Source organism: Heterodontus francisci, chromosome 2 (assembly GCF_036365525.1).
Source record: "Heterodontus francisci isolate sHetFra1 chromosome 2, sHetFra1.hap1, whole genome shotgun sequence".
In the NCBI taxonomy this organism is placed as follows: Eukaryota; Metazoa; Chordata; class Chondrichthyes; order Heterodontiformes; family Heterodontidae; genus Heterodontus; species Heterodontus francisci.
The window spans coordinates 38,230,254-38,247,316 of record NC_090372.1 but is presented as its reverse complement, the minus strand read 5'-3'; the positions used below and the strand labels follow the sequence as shown (position 1 = coordinate 38,247,316).

At 45.8% G+C, this 17,063-nt stretch overlaps 1 pseudogene; it reads right to left on the bottom strand.

Moving 5' to 3' along the window:
• Positions 1–14,793: 14,793 nt before the first annotated feature.
• LOC137351912 (U2 spliceosomal RNA) lies at positions 14,794–14,902 on the bottom strand (annotated as a pseudogene).
• Between the last annotated feature and the right edge of the window lie 2,161 nt (positions 14,903–17,063).

Below are 17,063 nucleotides of genomic sequence, written 5' to 3'. Positions count from 1 at the left end.
ATAATTGATTTCCACTTTGTTTTTATACATTGATTGAAGAGGTCCGTAGGAGTACATGGATTCTATAATTCAAGGGCTGTTCTATCTAGAAAAGTGCAGAAATATAATCTCTGCAGTGGACAGGGACTCTGGTAGTCAGTGAATAATAAAGCACTGGACTGACCTGTCTGTTTGAAAAATGAAAGAATTTGTGAAGTAAAAGGAGGCCATTCATCTGCTACTTGTGTGTGCACTGTGTGAAGGTACTCATAAAATGATCACATTTTAAAATGTTTTCTATGTCATAAGGTCATTTAGGCCTTAACATTTTAGTCACAAGTTGACCGTACAACAATTATTTCTGCCTTGCTGATATTCTGACGGAGCCTGGCTGCAAAGCCACAAAAGACCATGTTTCCAGAATGGCAGACTAATCTGTCTTAAAACCCCTAATCGCCTAGTACCTGCACAAAATCGCTTGAATAGTAACTCTTTTGTGGAACCACTCCAAATCATGATGTGGAATATGTGATGCATGCACAACATCACCAAGAGGGCTACTCCTCAGGTATTGCAGGCATCTGGTGTCAGCTGTGGTTTCACTCTCACCTCACCATCAGCAGGTTAGGGATTCAAGTCCCATTCCAGAGATACTCCAGGTTGATACTCCAGTGTAGTGCTGAAGGTATGCTACAATATTGGAGGTGCCACCTTTCGGATGAGACATTAAACAGAGATCCTACTGCCCTCTCAAGTGGATGTAAAAGATCTATCTTATGGTATTGTTTCAAAAAAAAGGGGAGTTCTCACTTTTGTTTTGGCCAATAATTATCCCCTCAACCAGTGATGATTGGCCTCCTTCCATCTGCGAGAGATGATGGGAATGCAGCTTCAGAACTTTGGTGAGGCCAGGTGAGATGATCTCCTGCACTTCTTTTCATGGCTGATCAAGCCGATTCTGGAAAGGCAAAGTCTGCTACAAATGCCACACATGAAGTTGTCCCTTGCCGGTGGTGTGGGATGATCTCTGCTGATGCCTTATTTGTAGGTCTGGCGTCTGCTTTGGAGCTTCTGAAATCATATGTCGTCATGGTGGCAAATTCCTGCCCACAATTGGCGTCGCCATTTGCATCGATCATCAGCGAGAGTTTCCGACTTGTCATGATTGATGTTGAGGGCTTTCATGTATCTTTTGACAGTATCCTTGAATCGGAGCTTTGGGCGCCCTGCTGGTCTCTTGGCATGGGCTACCTCCCCGTATAGCATATCCTTGGGGATGCGGCCATCTTCCATCCTGTGCATATACCCAAGCCAGTGAAGCCATCTATGCTTGATTAGTGCTGGCATGATTGGCATGTTTGCCCTTGAAAGAACTGCTTCATTGGTGACTTAATACAGTATTTATGGGTGACTTCAATCTGCACATAGACTGGGTAAACCTAATGAGCACTAATGCTGTGGAGGACGAGTTGCTGAAGTATGTTAGGGATTATTTTCTAGAGCAGTATGATGAGGAACTGACTAGAGAACAGACTATTTTAGATCTAGTATTATGTAATGAGAAAGGGCTAATTAATAATCGTGTTGCAAAAGAAGCTTTAGAGATGAGTGATCATAATATGAGAGAATTTTACATTGTGTTTGACAGTGAGGTAGTTCAATCTGAAGCCAGGGTATTAAATTTGAGCAAAGGAAATTCTGAAGGTATGAGGGGCAAATTGGCTGAGGTGGATTAGGAAAATACATTAAAAGGTATGACAGTGCATAGACAATGGATAGTCTTCAAAGAATTATTACATGGTTTACAGCAACTATACATTCCTTCAAGGTGCAAAAACCCCAAAAGTAAAGGCAGTCAACCGCAGATAACAAAGGCAGTTAAGGATTGTATAAGATTAAAGGAAAAGGCCTATAAAGTTGCCAGAAATAGTATTAAACCTGAGGATTGGGAGGATTTTAGAATACAGCAAAGGAGGACCAAGAAACTGATAAAGGAAAGGAGAATAGAATATGAATGTAAACTAGCAAAAAACATAAAAATGGACTGTAAAAGCTTCTATAGGTATGTAAAAAGGAAACGTTTGGCTAAGACAAATGTGGATCCATTACAGGCAGATTCAGAAGAATTTATAATGGTGAATAGAGAAATGGCAGAGAAGCTAAATGATTACTTTATGTCTGTCTTCACTGAGGAAGATACAAGAAATCTCCCAGAATTAGAGATCCAAGGGACTAGGGAGAATGAGGAATTGAAAGAAATTAGTATTAGTAAGAAGGTTTAATTGGGAAATTAATGGGGCTGAAGGTTAATAAGTCGCTAGGACCTGATATTCTACATCCCAGAGTGTTAAAAGAGGTAGCTATGGAGATAGTGGATGCATTGGTGATCATCTTCCAAAATTCTATAGATTCTGGAAGGGTTCCTGCAGCTTGGAAGGTAGCAAATGTCATCCCACTATTGAAGAAAGGAGGAAGAGAGAAAACAGGGAACTACAGACCTGTTAGCCTTACATCAGTAATAGGGAAAATGTTTGAATTTATTCTAAAGGATGTGATAAATGGACACTTGGATAATAATAACCTGATTGGGCATAGTCAATATGGAGTTATGAATGGGAAATCTTGTTTGGCAAACCTGTTGGTATTCTTTGAGAATGTTACGAACAGAATTGATAAAGGGGAGTAGATGGACGTAGTATACTTGGATTTTCAGAAGGCTTTTGAGAAAGTCCCCCACAGGAGATTGGTTAGAAAAATTAAAGCACATGGGATAGGAGGTAATATACTGGCATGGATTAAGGGTTGGTTAACAGGCAGATAACAGAGAGTAGGAATAAACGGGTCATTCTCGCATTGGCAGGCTGTGACTAGTGGGGTATCGCAAGGATCAGTACTCGGACCCCAGCTGTTCACAATATATATCAATGATTTTGATGCAGGTGCCAAATGTAATATTTCCAAGTTTGCAGATGACACAAAACTAGGTGGGAATGTGTGTTGTGAGGAAGATGCAAAGTGGGTTCAAGGGGATTTGGACAAACTTAGTGAATGGGCAAGAACACGGCAGATGGAATATAATGTGGAAAAATGTGAGGTTATCCATTTTGGTAGGAGGAATAGATGGGCAGAGTATTTCTTAAATGGTGTAGATGTACAAAGGAACCTGGGTGTCCTCGTCAATAAATCACTGAAAGCTAGCATGCAGGTGTAGCAAGCAATTAGGAAGGCTAATGGTATGTTAGCCTTTATCGCAAGAGGATCTGAGTACAGAAGTAGTGAAGCCTTGCTTCAGTTATATAGAACCTTAGTTAGACTGCACTGGGAGTACCATGTGCAGTTTTGGTCCTCTTACCTTAAGAAGGATATTATTGCCATAGAGGGAGTGCAACGAATGTTCACCAGACTTGTTCTCAGGATGGTGGGACTGTCCTATGAAGAGAGATTGGGGAAACTAGACCTGAATTCTCTAGATTTTCGAAGAATGAGAGGTGATCTCATTGAAACCTATAAAATACTTAAAGGGATAGACAGAGTAGATGCGGGTAAGATGTTTCCCCTGGTTGGGGAGTCCAGAACAAGGGACACAATTTCAAATTAAGGGGGAAGCAATTTAGGACAGAGATGAGGAGAAATTTCTTTACTTAGAGTGTTGTGAATCTTTGGAATTCTCTACCCCAGAGGGCTGTGGAAGCTCAGTCATTGAGTATCTTTAAAGCAGAGATTGACAGATTTCTAAATACCAATGACATAAAGGGATATGGGGATAGTATGGGAAAAAGGCATTGAAGTGGATGATCAGCCATGATCGCATTGAATAGTGGAGCTGACTCATTGCGCTGAATGGCCTATTCCTGTCCCTATGTTGCTATGTTCCTATGACTTTGTCATGACACCGATGATGCACCGTAGACGCCCGAGATGGAAGTTATGATTGTGGCTGCTTTTGGTTTTCTCATTCTGGCATTCTCACTTGTCTGCTAATACTCGAGACTGCTTCTCTCAAAACTGCACTGGAAGCCCTCCCTCATCTACCAATCAGCGAGGTGAGCCTTGTGTCAATAATTAAAATGCACGATGCTCGCAACATGCCCAGCATCAGCGAGGTGAGCCTTATGTCAATGAATAAAATGTGTGAAGTTCGCAAAATGGCCAAAATCACAGAGGACCTGAGATTTCACTGAGGATCTGAGATGTCACGGTCTGTGACACATTTTTCACAGCCGTGAATTTGGTAGGGCCAATCTCTATAGACCACCAGACTTTGGCTTTGCCAAAATGTAAGAATACTTGCTGAGAGAGGCCTAAGTAATGAGCAAGTATTTAACCACATCATATTGATGCACAAACTGTTGGAAACAGGCTCAGGAGAGAGTATTATTCATCGCAGAACAATGATCTTAAAGAAAATTTGAGCATGATGCCAAGTTTGCATGCAAAAAATTTTATTTAAAAAAAAATTTCAAAAGGTTAACCACTTAAAATGGGACAAACAGTACCACCACTGACAGCTCCAGGAAGTTCCTTCATTTACAAAGAGTACCTGCCAGCCTACTTTGGTCTGATTTATAGGGAAGGGATTCACATTTATTTTCTTTTGAGCTAAGTGCTTTTGAACTAGTTGTTAATCCAATCGAGTCCTTCTGCACTCAAGTCCGCTAATTAGTTTTAATAGTTTCCACCCATGTGTAACAGTCATCAGATGTTAATATGGGATAGGGTTTCAAAAGGGAAAACACCGTGATTTTAGCCTCATTTTAAAATTAATAGTGTACCATTACTAATTTAATGTAAAATGCTTATTTATTTTAACTTTTCAAAGTCCAGCTACATTAATATCACACAGACATCACATGTGGGTAGAAATAATTATTAGTAATTGCACGCAGCAATAGAGGAAGGGTCAGTAAGCTTAATAATGTACAATTGTAATCAACTGTGTGGAACTCTGTTTTTGAAGATGTGTGTTCTGGGGATATTGAAGAGTGATAAAATGGTGACAATTGGTAAGATTCTATTTATGATTATGTGGTTACGTGATGTCATGTATACCACGAGTGTTTCAATAGATTGTACTCTGGAAAAGGAGGTTTGGTGACATAAGTTTTCAAACATAAGCAGTCAGAACAATACTGCAAAATGCACTGCTGCTGGTGGCAGCACTGGTTTTAATGGCAACCGTGTAGGCTAAGTGAGACAGTGTAGATGCCAGGATCCATCCAAAGAGGCAATGCAAATATTGCCTCTGCCAGTCCCCGCTGTCTCTAGCCACAAGTAGGCTAAGGATACAATCTGCCTGAATGGGCAAATGATGCGATGTCCCAATTGCTGGCCAGTAATCAGAGATGGTTCAGTGCACAGGAAAGTAAAGCCATGGGCCAAGATTTTGCGATCAGTAGTGAATGAACAGTGCTCACTGTTCATTACACTTATGGCTTTTCATGGACTTTTTGATCAACTTGCATTTAATAGAGATCCTTTCCAAAGTGGCGCCTTCGACAGGGGATCTGTGGCATGTGTGAACAGGGCAAGCAATAGTGTGTCTCTTCAACCAATCAGTCTGAAGAATCCTCGCTGAGACAGAGGGCAAGAAATTGGGCTTGGTAGTTCCTATTTTTTGAGGACTACAAGTGTCATTCAGGTTCCAAAATAGCACCCACGGTGCATGTGCACACACTTCTGATGCAAAGCACACCAGATGCCATCTTAAGTAGAGCCAAAACATGCGTGAAGTTAACGTCTACTGGAAGTATGTAGAGCAAGATGTCAGTCCATGTGGAATGCTGATTTGGCACCAGCACTGCCATTTTGAAGCTCAACACTCCAGCCGACTCTCTCAAGTTTATACAACTGAACGGGCGTTAAGCATCAGGAAGGAACTCCCACACAACTATTTAAAGGGATCATCCACTACTTAGAAGATAGTTGCACATTGAACTCTTCTGGCTGCTGCTACGATTCTACAAGTTTTTGGTGCTTTCCATGGTAATTCAAGTTTCAAAGGTCTACAGGGAGTGATGTGGCAGGTGCAGAAGTACTTTTTGCTGACTTCAAGGATTCTGCACAAACAAGTTGCTCCCAGACATGGGTGTACTTCTTGGAATCAAGCATGACTGGGAGATTGAGCAGAGACCACCCAAAGCAGGACAAGCTGTTTCACATGAATACCATGATTACTACATAGGTGTGGACCCACTAATCTGCCACCTGCACTGTCCAAATCACCATCTTCCATAACTAGAATAGAGTGCCTTTCTAGCTGCTCTTTGATCTGCTCATTGGAAGGGGCAAGCTATCTAATGTCTAGAATGCCCATTCAGCCTCCTTATCTTTCACAGGCATTCTGCGCAGATTTCTCCTGTAAAAAGAGTGAGGCAATTAAATGAGGGCTAGCAATTGAGGGATGTCTCACAGGTGCCATCAGACAGCTGATATTAGTATCACTCTATTAAATTGGGAGAAGATTTTAAAGTTATGTAAATAAGTAACTGTTGATAGAGGAGTTGGCTAAACATCTGCTAAGATTCTGACTTAGTGATCCTTAACCGCAAAGTAGTTTAAAGAGTTACGTGTGCTGCTATTAATTTACCTTGCCTGCCCTCATCAATTCATTGAACTCTTTCTGGCACTGATTTGCAACCTTGGGAGTGAGAGAGGAAGCACTCAGCGCCACTGCACTCTCACTCCACATGACATATGAGATATTTTTCTGTGGCTTTCTCCCAGGGTCACCCAGCAGTCCAGATTTTATCCAGGAGTGTCTGAAGGTTGGGATCATTAAAATTGTGGGTTCTTCTTTTTACCCTCCTTCCAAAGACCCGATTCCTTCATGAAGTAACTTTTCCAGGCTTTCCACTTGGAGACATGTAGTAAAAATGCAACAACAGCACTCATGAGCCATCTATTACCCAACCCTGACAGTTACCTCAGCTTTGCAAAATGTTCATTACTTACCTACTGCACCTCAGTCTGCTACTGCAATCTTCAGCTACCCTAGGTTTTTAATAGCCTATACTTGCAATTTTCATTGCTCTCCGTAAAGTACAGCCATGGTACATGGGAACTGTGCTCAACCAATGCCACTGGTTATGCAAATGAGCTGACTCTGCAATATAGAAAGAAAGATTTGCATTTATGTAGTGCCTGTCATGACCTCAGGACTTCCCAAAGTGCTTTACAGACAAAGAAGTACTTTTTGAATTGCAGTCATTGTTGTAATGTAGGGAAATTTGGCAGCCAATTTGTGAAAAGCACAATCCCACCAACAGCAATGAGCTAAAAGACAACAAATAGTGTGGTTAGTGCCGAGGAGGATTGGCGGATGGAGTTGTTACCTCTAGGGTGCATCATCAACGAAAATGTTTCTTTGGATCTTTGGAGCTGTTATTACAGTATTGCTTTGACTTCTTCAACACTTTTCTCACTGACCTCCTGAGCTCCACTCCACATAAATTGCAACTTAGCCTTTACTCTGCATCTGCATCTGCATCCTGTCTTGTACTGAGTCCCACTTGCCAAACACTTCCATCCTCACTGACCTCCATTGGCTCCCAATATACCAAATTCAGCATCCTTGATGTCATTTATACAAATCCTTCTACAGCCTTGCCACATCCTAATTCTGTAACCTTTTTAAGCCCCATATCCAGCTTGTGTCCTTCAGTTCTGTGATTCTGGCCTCTTGTGTATCCCCCTTTATTGCATGGCACTCCTTTGCAGACTTTATCAGCTGACTAGATTATACCGACTGAAATCTATCCCTACACCTCTTATTTTCTTGTCATTTCTCTTTTTATCATTAAAAACTCCTTCAAACCTATCATTTTACTGCATTGAATACACCATAGTGGTTGTTGATGATGGAGCCGCTGTTGTTGTTACTGTAGTCGTGGTACTAATATAAGCATCAGCTGTTCCCTGTAGTCATTGGATTCAGTCCCTGTGTTGGCTCGGACTTAATTGTGTTCTGTGCCCTTAGAATCACAGGAAGTCATAACCATCCCTCTTTTGACTTTGGAAGTCAGACAAGTCAACGCCACCCTTTGCATTGGTGAAATGTGGCTAAATTCTGCAGTCCATTCAGTTATATGGGATCATAGCTTTGCACCAGTCTAGCTCTGCAACTTCCTCCAGTCCTTTGTTCCCCTTTCTTTCCCCTCCACACCACCCCCACCCCCAAAAACTCCATTCCTCTGACAATGATGTTTTATTCATCCTCTCTTCCCTTTGACCCAGTCCGGGTGCCTTCTGTTGGCTGCAGAAGGAACAGCATACTTGCTGAAGTCTTGGGCAAACAGCTCACTTTGCCTAGTAAACAAATTTGGACAGAAGAAACGAAAGGGAAAAAAAGACACAGAGAAAGCCAAAAGAAAAATGAGCTAAGGAATAATAGGAATGCTTATATTTAAGGGGCTTTAACAAGAAGCACTTCTCAGCAACATATACAATCACAATATTGTGACTTATCTATAAAATGGTGCTTAAGCGGGGATGAGTGATTGACATGCTGTGGAATCTGAGCCAACTCCAGGTTAAATCTCAACCACTAAAACAATTGCTCGCTCCTCTAGCCCAGTGACTTCTGGCTCAGCTTCGGGTTTCAATTTCAACAATGAAAACAAATCACAGCCTATCCAAGACTATGTATAACAAAAGCTTATTCTGAGTTCAGATTTTCTTGAATGGGCAAATTGAAACAAATGTGGACTTCGGATCTGAATTGTGTATTTTATCTCTCTTGTCAGCAAGGTCTGTTAATGACAACCACACTTAACAACTGCATTAAACACACTGCTCTTGTTTAACTCTTAAAGATTTATAGATGTTAACATCAACTTAGTTGCAGTAGTGTTACTGGTGGAAACATCATTCATCTGTTTTCATATACCACACTGTTCCATAAAATATTAATACAGAACTCAAAGCAGTGCTGCCATCAAATAAGTGTACCTGGATTTCAAAGAATTTGGCTTTCCTGTAAATATCACCTGTAATGTGACCATTTAGAATGAAAAAAAAATACATGACAGAGTGAAAGGAAATGTAACAATTGACAGAGGTAACTGCAGAAAAGGAATTGCTTCTAAAAAATGACGAGTAGAATTCAGGGTAAAGAACTCACTGGGCCCTTTTGACTGCATTCTAGTATGCTGAAAAATATCAGAGTGGACGTAGAGGAGGTAGTAAAGGTTCAGGCCACATTTTTGAAAGTTTTCAATCGTTAAATATGCAAAAAAAAAATTTCCAAAATATACTTTATTCATAAAAATCTGTAAAAATTACATTGCCAAACAGTTTCAAATAGCACCGAAAAATACAAACATTGCAAGGGAGATCAGTTTCCTTCAATACGATCATGAATTTCTTCACAACCCTTCCATTTCACAATTGTCATGCCAATTACAGTTTTACATTTACAGCAAATGAAAATATTAACGATACAGTTCGACGGGTTTCTCATGGATCCAGCCCCTCAGTTCAGCTTGGTGGGGGGACCTTACACTGTGGTCTTTCCCCATTGAGCCTTTGCTGCGGCTGCCCCAAGCTTTAGTGCGTCCCTCAGCACGTAGTCCTGGACCTTGGAATGTGCCAGTCTGCAACATTCGGTGGTGGACAACTCTTTGCGCTGGAAGACCAGCAAGTTTCGGGCAGACCAAAGGGCGTCTTTCACCGAATTGATAGTCCTCCAGCAGCAGTTGATGTTTGTCTCGGTGTGCGTCCCTGGGAACAGCCCGCAGAGCACAGACTCCTGTGTTACAGAGCTGCTTGGGATGAATCTCGACAAAAACCACTGCATCTCTTTCCACACCTGCTTTGCGAAGACACATTCCAGGAGGAGGTGGGCGACCGCCTCTTCCCCACCACAGCCACTGCGGGGGCATTGTGCGGAGGGGGCGAGACTTCGGGCATGCATGAAGGATCTGACGGGGAGGGCCCTTCTCACCACCAGCCAAGCTACATCTTGGTGCTTGTTTGAAAGTTCTGGTGATGAGGCATTCCGCCAAATGACTTTGGCGGTCTGCTCGGGGAACCATCCGACAGGATCCACCATCTCCTTTTCCCGTAGGGCCTTGAGGACATTCCGTGCAGACCACTGCCTGATGGTGGTCAAAGGTGTTTTCCCGCAGAAACTGCTCCACGAAGGATAGGTGGTACGGCACGGTCCAACTGCATGGAGCGTTCCGCGGCAATGTGACCAGGCCCATCCTTCGCAACACCGGGGACAGATAGAACCTCAGCATGTAGTGACACTTGGAGTTTGCGTACTGGAGATCTACACACAGCTTGATGCGGCCGCACACGAAGGTGGTCATCAGGATGAGGGCCACATTGGGTACATTTTTCCCGCCCTTGTCCAGAGATTTGAACATCGTGTCCCTCCGGACCCAGTCCATTTTAGATCCCCAGATGAAGCGGAAAATGGCTCGGGTGACTGCCACAGCGCAGGAGTGGGGTATGGGCCAGACCTGCGCCACGTACAGCAACATCGTGAGTGCCTCGCACCTGATGACCAGGTTCTTACCCACAGTGGAGAGAGATCGCTACCCCCACATGCCCAACTTTTGTCGTACCTTGGCTACTCGCTCCTCCCAGGTTTTGGTGCACGCCCCGGCCCTTCCGAACCATATCCCCAGCATTTTCAGGTAATCTGACCTGACGGTGAAGTTTAGTTTTAGTTTAGTTTAGAGATACAGCACTGAAACAGGCCCTTCGGCCCACCGAGTCTGTGCCGACCATCAACCACCCATTTATACTAATCCTACACTAATCCCATATTCCTACCACATCCCCACCTGTCCCTATATTCCCCTACCACCTACCTATACTCGGGGCAATTTCTAATGGCCAATTTACCTATCAACCTGCAAGTCTTTGGTATGTGGGAGGAAACCGGAGCACCCGGAGGAAACCCACGCAAACACAGGGAGAACTTGCAAACTCCACACAGGCAGTACCCGGAATTGGACCCGGGTCGCTGGAGCTGTGAGGCTGCGGTGCTAACCACTGCGCCACTGTGCCGCCCAAAGGGGACAAAGGATCGGTCGGCCCAGTTCCCAAAGAACATGGCCTCGCTCTTGCCATGGTTAACTTTGGCTCCCGAGGCCAGTTTGAACTGGTCGCAGATGCTCATCAGTCTGCGCACGGACAGCACGGATCCGAGCAGAAGACGGCGACGTCATCCATGTACAGGGAGGTTTTAACCTGAGTGCCTCCGCTGCCTGGGATTGTCACCCCCCTTATGCTCGCATCCTTCCTAATAGACTCAGCAAAGGGTTCAATACAGCAAACAAACAAGACCGGGGAGAGAGGACAGCCCTGTCTGACTCCAGATTTGATCGGGAAACTTTCCGATTACCACCCGTTGATTGAGACTGCGCTACTGGTTTGTGTAGAGCAGTTGGATCCAATTGCAGATTCCCACCCAAAATCCATTTTGGAAAGCACGTCCATCAAGTAGGTGTGCGATATCCTGTCAAAAGCCTTCTTCTGGTCCAGGCTGATGAGGCAGGTGTCCACCCTCCTGTCCCGTACGTAGGCAATCGTATCCCTGAGTAGCACGAGACTATCAGAGATCTTCCTGCCGGGTACAGTACAGGTCTGATCGGGGTGAATCACCAACTCCAGAGCAGGATTTGACTCGACTGGCTATGACTTTGGACAGAATCTTGTAATCAACATTAAGCAGTGAGATGGGCCGCCAATTTCTGATTTCTGCCCTCTCCCCCTTCCGCTTGTAAATGAGGGTGATGATGCCTTTCCTCATGGATTCTGAAATGCTGCCGGCCAGGAGCATACTCTCGTACACTTCCAGCAGGTCCGGGCCGACCCAGTCCCACAGGGCCGAGTACAACTCGACCGGTAAGCCGTCGCTTCCGGGAGTTTTACTCGTCTCGAAGGACTCGACGGCCTTTGTCAGCTCGTCCAGAGTTAGCAGCTTGTCCAGTCTCTCCCTCCTGCTGTCATCTAAGACCTCTGTGATAGATGACAGGAAGGACTGGGAGGCTCTGCTGTCTGTGGGCTTCGCGTCATACAGCCCAGCATAAAAGGATTTGCTGATCCTGAGTATGTCGGACTGCGAAGACGTTACCGAGCCATCTTCTTCCTTCAGGCTGCTGATAACAGAGCTCTCTCTGTGTACCTTTTGGAAGAAGTAACGCAAGCACGTCTCATCCTGCTCGATGGAGCGGACTCTGGACCGGAAGATGATCTTGGAGGCCTCCTTGGCAAAGAGCGAGGTCTGCTGGCTCTTCACCTCTTGGAGGTCCTCCTTGACCTCGACCCCCATTGACAGCAACCGGAGCAGATTTTGCATACTTTTCTGGAGTCGGGACATTTCCCTCTGTCTCTCTCTCGCCCTCTGGACACCTTTGTGGATGAAGAACCTCTTGATGTTCTCCTTGATCGCTTCCCACCAGTGAACTGGAGACTCAAAGAGGGGTTTCACGGTCCTCCAACCTTTGTAATCCCTTTTGAGTTCCTCAACATTCTCTGGGGTCAGCAGTGTAGCATTGAGCTTCCACGGCCCTCTGCCAACCCGCTGGTCGTCCTGTAAGTGACAGTCGGCCAGTAAGAGGCAGTGTTCGGAGAAGAACACCGGCTTGACGTCGGTGGATCCGACCGTGACAGCATGGGACACAAACAGGAAGTCAATCCTGGAACAGGCAGACCCGTCCGATCTTGACCATGTGTATCTGCGCTGCGCTCCGTCTGAAGGTTTGCTGAAGACGTCGTGCAGTTTGGCATCTTTAACTGTTTCCATTAGGAATCTGGACGTAGCGTCCAGTTTGCTGTCGTCACTGCCGGATCGTCCAGCCGCATCGATGATGTAGTTGAAGTCACCGCCTAGGATGACCGGCCTGGACGTCGCCAGCAGCAGTGGGAGCTGCTGGAAGACGGTCAGCCGCTCGCTGCGTTGTACCGGGGTGTACACGTTGATCAACCGGAGCGGAGCGTTGTTGTACATCACGTCTGCTACGAGGAAGCGACCGCCCACCACCTCATTAACTTCGGAGATGGTGAAGTTACTTCCCCGCAGCAGAATACCCAGGCCGGAGGAACGGCAATCATTACCCCCCGACCAGATCGATGGCTCGTGGAACCACCATCGCGACCACTGCCTGTAGGTGCTGAGGTGTGGTATTCCACACTCCTGCAGAAACAGTAGGTCAGCTTTGACCTTGGCAAGGTAATCCAAGGTTGAAACATATCGCGTAGTAGATTTAATGCTACGCACATTAATGGAAGCAATTCTTACACCCATTTTAAAAAAATTAGTTGTTGCTTCCCATACCATTTGTCCTTGCTAGTCCCAGTCCTTCGGGATGTTCCTGCATACCCATCGTGTGTGCGAGCAGTTTCACGTTGGTTGGGCTCAGAAACCCCTCCTGGTTTTTCATGCAGAGGTTTTTCTGCTGAGGTGACATTGGGGGGGTCTTGTAGGCAGCAAAGGTTAGGTTATCCTCTGCTGCTTCCATCTGTTCCTCCTCGAAAACATCACTGCTCCCGGCCTCCCAGAGCTGAGGTGCGCCAGACGTGTCTTTGCTCTCGGTGTCCCGGAGCTGAGATGCATTGGCCACGTCGTTACGTGTGGCGCTTTGGGTTTGGGGCACGCCGGGCCCATCACAGCTTCCAGTGCCCGGGGGCTGGGATGCTTTATCTTCCATCTCCTTGGAGTTCTGCCGCCTCTTTTGAAGGGGCTGTCGTCCCAGCATTCCCCCGTCCAGTGAAGCGGAGTTGTTGCAGTCTGATTCAGAAGATAGCCTCCTCTTGACACTGGTTTGGGTGGTGGCCGGTTCCGCTTTTGGATGCTTTTTCTTTGTGGTTTTCCTCTGGACCAATTGCCACTGACCTGATTGTCCATCTGCTGCCTCCTCCTCCATTGATTCTGTCTGTGGAGGAGGGGTTTCCGGGTGCAGGGTAGGTGCTGGGTCGCTGGTTTCAGCTGCCTCCCCTTCCTTCTCCTTCTCAGGTTGAAGTTCCTCACTGCGGAGAATGTTGCTGGTCTACTTTCGAACACCGGACGCCTTTGTCGAACCTTCTCCCGGCCTTTCCTTGGACCTTGCCGCCTGAGCATAACTGAGGCAGCATTTGGGGCAGGTTTTGTAGAGCTGGCCTGCCACACCACACAAGTTGCAACACTTAGCCTGCTTACAGTCCTTGGTCCGATGGCCTTCCTCCTTGCAGTTCTTGCAAACAACCGTGCTGCAGTTGGCCGCCACGTGACCAGATTTGCCACAGGTGCGGAAAACTCTGGGCTGCCCAGCTTAGACCAAGAAGCCTCGACTTCCCCCGATAGCGAAGCTGGAGGGAGGGTGGATAATGGCTCCACTGGGATCGACCTTCAAGGTCACCTTGACCTTCCCGTTGCTGGTCCAAATCCCAAAGGGGTCCTTGACATCAGTGCTGCTGCCGACCACCTCAACGTACCTGGCGAGAAAGGTGAGTCCATCCACCACCGGAACATGGGGGTTGTAGAGGTGAATTGTCACCACCCGGTCCCATTGTGACGGAAGCATGAAGAGCGGCTCCGCTGTGAGGATCGACAGTGGCGCCCGGTCCCCTTTCTCCTTGAGCGCCTTCAGGAACTTGATGCATCCCGCCACGTTCCGGAACGTCACGTCGAAGTATCCACTGCTGGGGAAATCCTGCAGGCAGAAAACGTCCGTCGCTTGAAATCCGCAGCAATCGAACAGAGTTTTCTTGATGAAGAAGGTGCGATCGACCGGTGCATCTCCTTCCTTGTCCTTCACGACCACCCGAACGGTGTTGCGCACTCCCTGGCCTGAAGCTCGAAGATTGGTCATAGCCATTTTACTCAAAGCTTCCCCAGGATCAAAAGGCAATGATCATGGTCTCTTCTCAATCAAATAAGCACTGATAAGAACAGATACTACACTTGATCTTAGCCAAAAGGCCGAGAAGCGATGCAAATTGTGCCATGGAATGGGAAAGTAGCCAATGCAAAACCCATATTTAAGAAGGGAAAGAACGATGAACCAGGTAACTATAAACCAGTTAATGTCATTGTAGCCAAATATTAGAATCCATTATATGAGATAAAATCAGTGAGCATTGAGAAATGCATGGGCTAATTAAGGACAGCCAGCAAGAATATGTTAAAATCGTTATATTTGACCAAATCCAATGGTGGTTCTGAAGCTCCTCAGTTTTTCTGACATTGCACTACCATAATTTTGCAAGAAGAGTGGCAGAAATCCCACTTACATACGTTGGATTGTTAGAAGAAGTTAGACACAAGATCCAAGGAAATTTAGGGTTAGAGCTTTTCAAAGAGGTGACTGATTGGATAGATAAAGGCAATAGAATAGATGCATAGCATGCAGATTTTCAGAAGGCTTTTGATAAACTGTCTCACAAGAGGCTTGTTAGAAAAATTCAGCCATTTGGTACATATAGGATTGTGGATAGCAATCAATGATTTCGGGTAAACAGGTATTGGTCAGGTTGGAGAAGAGTTGAAAGTATAACTCCAGGAGTATATATATATATATTCCATATATATAGATGATTTGGATTTGGGTTTAGGGAACACAATCTTGACCCAAAAGTAGAGGGGGTTTAGTAAAGAATGGTGAGGGCTGTAAAAGGTTAGGCATGTTAGCAAAATGGACAGGCAGGTGAAAGAAACAATTTAATATGCTTCCCTATGCTTGGGCGGCACAGTGGCGCAGTGGTTAGCACCGCAGCCTCACAGCTCCAGCGACCCGGGTTCAATTCTGGGTACTGCCTGTGCGGAGTTTGCAAGTTCTCCCTGTGACCGCGTGGGTTTTCGCCGGGTGCTCTGGTTTCCTCCCATAGCTAAAGACTTGCAGGTTGATAGGTAAATTGACCATTATAAATTGCCTCTGGTGTAGGTGGTAGAGGAATTGAGGAAAGATGGGGTAGGAATATGGGATTATTGTAGGATTAGTATAAATGGGTGGTTGATGATTGGCACAGACTTGGTGGGCCGAAGGGCCTGTTTCAGTGCTGTATCTCTAAATAAATTACAAGAGTGACTAGATTTCAAGGGTACTTCATTGACTGTGAAGTGCTTTCAGACGTCCTGAGGTTAGGAAAGGTGCTATATAAATGCAAGGTCATTCTTACTTTCTGGATAAGTATGACGTAATACATTTTGAGAAGAAAAACGAGGAATGGAAGTTCGCACTCAATGGAAAGACACTGAAAAATGTGAATGAACTTCGGAGTTCAAATATATTAACCCTGCAATTAAGCCCAGCAATATTTTAGGTTATAGGGCATATAAGGGCATAGAGAGCAAGAGTGAAGAACTATTGGTAATTTTATGAAAAAAACATTAGTTAGGCCACATTAATATATATTAGTTAGGCCATAGTTAGTTTACTGTGTGGCGTTTGGAGAATTTCATTCTAGAAAGCAAACTGTGTAGATTTGCCAGGATAATGCAAGAATGGAACGCCATGTGAGGAAATGTTATTCTCCTCCACCACCTCCCCCAACCCATGGCGGGATTTTAAGCGGAGAGAGCTTAAAATCAAGTGTGATGGTGGCAGGTGGGGCAAGCGGGGTGGGGGGGGAGGGGTGGGGGGCGGAGTGGTGGTGCGGTTTCCCACCACCCTCCCCCCTCTGCCAAAATTTAGTCCAGGGTGGGAAGGCCTGTGAATGGCCTTCCTCGCTGCCACTAATTGAGGCCCTTAACTCGACAATTAATCCCCAATTAAGGGCCTCATCTCACCACCACTGCAATTAGCCGTGCAGCGGGTTGCCCTGTCGCACGAAAAGCCGTGCGGGCTGCTTCCCAGCTCCATGAAGGAGGAGGGGCATCCCTCATTAAAAGCCATTGAGTACCTGAACAAGAGACTTGGCATCAGGAAGGGAGGGGCTCACTGAGAGCCAACCCCCCCCCCACCCCCCTCCCCCCGACGACCACACCATGAGAACTTCAGCTGTGGCGCTGCTCAGTAGAAGAGCTGCAGGCCTGCAATTGGTCGGCATCTCTCCGAGGTCGGGACTTCCAGCCCCAGGGTCCTTGATCCCGCGGAAGGCCCACCGCTGTCCACTCAAGGGCCTGATTGACATTAGATTTGGTGGGCATTCCAGAG